Source organism: Buceros rhinoceros, unplaced genomic scaffold (genome assembly GCF_000710305.1).
Source record: "Buceros rhinoceros silvestris isolate BGI_N320 unplaced genomic scaffold, ASM71030v1 scaffold14403, whole genome shotgun sequence".
Taxonomy (NCBI): Eukaryota; Metazoa; Chordata; class Aves; order Bucerotiformes; family Bucerotidae; genus Buceros; species Buceros rhinoceros.
The window spans coordinates 3,642-8,760 of NW_010405483.1; positions in this window are offsets into that span (position 1 = coordinate 3,642).

The window sequence follows — 5,119 nt, forward strand, 5'->3', positions numbered from 1 at the left end:
GTTCCTTCTGAACCGGGGAATGGCAGCTCCCCTCCCTGCGGGAAATGCCCCATCTCGCCATGCTGCTCTGGCGGGGCACTGAGGGGCAGATGCCACTGAAGAACCTGCCCTGGCTCCAGTCTCCAGCAACTGCTTTCACAGCAAACAAATGCAATATTCCTGTCTCCATGAAACCCAGCGGGGTGCTGACACTCGCCTCATTCTCAGCAGAGCCCAAGCTTGTCATTCCGTCCCACTCCCTCACGCATGCTAAAATTACTCCCTAATTCCACTAATAATAAATAACAGGCTTACCAGGCACTGCTTCAGCGATGTGCTACGCAGAAGCAGAGCCTACCCTGAACTGAAAGGGCTGTCGATCTTTCAGGGATGGTTTAATCTTTTCTGGAAGTTTCCCACTGCGGCTGACCAACAAGAAACCAGCTAATCCCAGCTGTCACCATCATTTTGCGGGTATGACCGCCTCAGAGCTGAGCGCTGTCCCAGCAGCACTGACTGCGACAGCCTTACGGTTTCTGTTAGGACAATGCACGCCCCATAAGAGTGCCACAGACGTGCTTGCACATGATGCTGCACTGAAAGGACCCAGCCTGCTTAACACCCTCTTGTCAAGGCAGGGAAGAAGGATTTAGATCCTTCTTAGGGCTACTCACCTCACTCGACAGCGTGGATTCCGTTTGCTGTCCATGCAGCTGCAGGACTCCTCCAACTCAGAGTTGTACCACTAGACTTTATACTCCAAAGGCTGGAAGAACATTCCTGAGTTAGATCGCAAGCCTCCGAGATGATTTTATAGCCTTCCTCTTCAGGGGTGGAGGAGAGGCTCTCCAGATCAGTGCCCACTGCTGAGAACACACACCCGGGCACCAATCTGGAGGGGCTGGCAGCAGCAGCTGTACCCTGTCAGCCACAGGTTTGCTTGCTTTCTGTCCATCAACGCTTACTGCTAAGATACGGACGCACTAAAATGCTCAGAGGTCGGGAAGGGGGGCTGGCAAAGTAAGAAAACCATTCCATGTGAAATGAAATATTTTGTTTGAAACAAACGGTGGTTGGTGAGTTCGGATGCCGACTATGTCCCCATCTGAAACTGCAGCTTTTCAGCTCAGTTTCTTCAACACTTTACAAACAGCAATGAGGTCTATGGAAAGAAGCTGTGGTTTGGTTTTCAGTAGATATTTTGACATTGGCACTACTTCCAGAATGGCAACATAGCCCTGCAGCTTTATTTTGTGGCCTGAGTCTGGCTCCAAGTGAAGCAGATGGGTGCTCTAGCCCACTGGCACCGATTGGCCAAGTTTCATAGGGCCAATACACTAAATAACACAACAAAGCCAGCATCTACTGATTAATTTTACTGCTGAGCTTCATCCTCTTGACAAAACTAATATTGAGTCGTCTATTGACAGAGGCAAACTGAGTCATTTAGAAGGCTAAGAAGGGTTAAAGAATGTCTTGAGCCCGAATGCTGATGCAACAGCAGTAAAAATGGTTTAAGCCGAATGAGATCTAGTCTGAACTTGGTGCACACTCTATGTTAATTTCTTATTTTTCCTCCCTCCCCCTTTCTTCTGTCTTGGTTTGCCAAATGTAGCTGCTCAATAGCATAATCGTCAAAGCAAGTGTGGAAGAAAAGCTCCCCTACCTTTCCTGTGTTTACACAAACAAACATTTCAGTACGATCCACTGACAGGCTCCACGTCTCACAACGCCGTCCAACCCCCTGACTCGCTTCTTCGGAACTCCCACAGGCACCCACCTGCCCTTCCACACAGCATACAAACCACTGCATTACAAACGTGCACATCAGGTCTCAGCCGCTCTGGAGGGCAGGTCTCTACACAAAATAGTTGCAGGGGCATGAAAAGCCACAGAACAGGCAAATAGAACACCCATCGCCGCGTGGGACAAGTTCTGCGCACACACTGGTGCAGTTATGGAGTGACTCCATCCCATCCCGTACAGTCACTCTAGATTCCTGTCTGCCGAGCCTAGATCACCATTTGGACTGCTACAGGTAATCTGCATTTCCCCCACCCCCCCTCCCGGTTCCTCCCTCCTGCTAAGAAAGAGTGAAAACGCAAAGAGGTGAAATAACGCTGCTCTAGAAGGTGGCACCAAACTCCAGCTGCTGCGTGCGTGAGCGTGTGGCTACCAACGCACTTGCAGGCAGGTATTTGAGGACAAATTGACCCCAAACTACCTGAAATTCTGGCTGGGCGTAAGTCCGCCCTACTGGCTTTCTCCCCTTTAGTTACAACTGGGCAGGACTGGGCTGTCGAAGCTCATCACCCACCTATGCTTACTCTACCTCGGTGCTGTAGAAGGAGGTGATCGGTGGGTGCTTTTCATCTGGCCTCATCTGCTCGGTGGGGATGGGTTATCTGTGAACACCAGCCAGCGCAGTTCATCTGGTCTGCAGGTCCCACTCCCTCCCCGCTGGGCCTCAGCAGCTCCTTCCTAGCACAGCCCCATCTCCATCCACCACAGAGTCTCTGGTTCGTGAAGCAACCCAGCCTGTTTATTTCTCAATCCCAGGCACACAGTTAGACTTCAATCTTAATTAAGTGTATTTAATGATGAGCAACTCCCGTGCCATTGTCAGAGCGAGGCCATCCTCGCCACCTCCCAGCAGCCCCTTCCAAATGTGCTGTTTAAAACCTCCACCAAAAACTTCCAGGTTTCCCCTTTTTCAGAGCTTGCCAGGTAATGACATACCTGGTGATGTCACAGTGATTTGTCACCTCCCCACAAGCATTCGGAAGTGCTGGGGAAGAGGAAACCACAAACACTCCTTCTAGGGGAAGTGAAATAATGACGTATTTGCATAACAAAGTGATACTAGCAGGATCTGTTCAGCCTGTGAAGGCTGATCCCGCACTGGTGCTTATTAGCTGCCTGGCTCTCAGACTTCCCAGACCTTCCTTCGGAAAGTGGTCTCTGCTGCTGCGGCTCCTACACACAGCGCTCCCGGCCGTCACCAGGTGCACACCCTCCTGCAGCCTCACCTCGCCAGGCTCCCACTGCCCTCAGCACCATCTCCTTGTCTCTCCCAGAGGTTTCTGTGTACGCTGCTCTGGCAGGGGTCCTGTCACCAAGTCTTCTGGTCAGTGACACCAGCTTGGCTCCCAGCAGCATGCCTCCCACCCTTCAAAGTCCCTCCCAGTCTTAATGGACCCACCATCTCTGGCTAAGGCATGTCGTCCCGTTGGCCCCCAGAAGCCATCGGCTCCAGAGCAGCCTTGTCTCTTCTCCCTGGATTCGGTCTCAAGATTCAGTCAGCAGACTCCTCTGCAGCCAGCTCCGACCGACTCACTCAGCCTAAGCCGTATCACTCCCCTCATGGACCAAAGTTCCCACGTAACACCCCGCGAGGTTTATGGGAGCACAGGAGGATACTGAGCAGCTGTCACACGGCAGTTCTGGAGTGGCATCACAGGGACAGGCAGAGCTGCTCTCCCCTGGCACAGGCGAACTAAGAGGTGCTTGCTCTCTTGGAGTCTCCTTGCTCTGGAGCTGCGCACAGAACACAGCCTTTGGCCAGGCAGGGCGGCGGTGAGAAGCCAGCACAAACCGCTCCCGTGTGCGGCCGCGACATCTGCCCAGCACGTGGCCTCTGACGCTCGCTGAACTGGCTGTTTGCTCAGGTGCCAGCACCAGCCCTCCTGCTGGAGGTGCCTTTCCAGTGCAAACTCTCCTCTAGGGCCCAGAGATCACATGTTTCTCTCATCACAGAGACCTTCTGCTGTGGGATCTGTAAGAAGGTTGCTTGGTGTCCAGCTGAAACGAAACATGCCTCAAGCGAACAATAGCCAAATAACACAAGCGATGTTTTTTCTCCTTGTAAAGAGCAAGGACGGCGCACAGGGCCAATCCGCACAGTTTCAGCACATCCAGCACCTGTGTTTTTGTTTTCTCTGCAGCAGGAACAGTGGCTTGGCCTGCGCTGCTTGTCCCTGCCTGCCTTGCCGAGCACTGCCCAAAGGATTTACTCATTTTTAATCTGATTTCTTTTCTGTATGTGGGGGGTTGGAGTTAAGGGAGTATTTTCCCCTACAACCTCTTTCACCGATGGCCAAAAGCAGAACACGTAATGACTGAGCCCTGTGCTGCCTGGACATCTTGTTCTTTGCATGAGATAGGGGTCAGCTATTAAGCTGGCATTGCCACTCCCATCTCCTCCTCTCTGCCCTGAAGATGCAACTAGATCGGCAGGGCTGCTGCTGGAATCACACAGCTGGGGTTCCCGAGGTGCTGCTCTGTTTTCTGAGACCATAACCTCACTGTGCAGCTACCAAATTCAGAAGTGGGGCTTAGTGACCACCACAGCTCGGGCTCCTCAGACAGCTGGGCCTTCCACCTTTGGTAGGAGAACGCAAAGCTGCTGATGCCTTTCCATAAAATCACGCTGAACTCACCAGAATTTCATTTCACCTAACACAAAGTTCTGAACTACACCACTGCATCCCACTGTGACAGTTAAAGAACGAAGAACCTCAGGTTTTGGTGTGAAATCCCCTTTCTTTTCAAAACACTATATTTTGTACTAGATAACTCTTCCTGAGATTGTGGTGGTGGCTCCAGATGGAGCTGTCCACCTCCTGTCTCATGCTGCTTTAGGGTTCACTCTATTATCCAAAATAACAACAACAAAAACAGTTCCGAACGTTGTTGCAAGACCAAGGATGCAGACGCCACATCAAAGAGCAGAACTATGACTTTGGCGGGGAGGTAAAGCATCAGAAAGAATACAAAACACACACAGGCTAATGAAGTCTGTAGACCATACCTCATCCACACACTTTAAACACGCTGGGGAAAAACACAGAAAAGCCCCCAGTGTTCTAACATGTAGAGTTCTGGGGATGCTTCATAAGGATGCACCTTCCCCTCGGTGACTGAACCAGTGCCCTCCCGCAGTGCGTGCACTCTGTCCCTGCAGTAAAGGTCACAGTCAGTGTCGATACCAGAGTCTCTTTTCAGGGCAGAACGGAGGAATTTCCACTCGCCTTACATTTATACCAGCTTATAATTTCAGGCTGGACAGTTTGCATTCGTTTCTGCCACACAGCCACATAAGAACACACAGAGGAAGCATCCTTGCAGTTGTCAGCCCTTG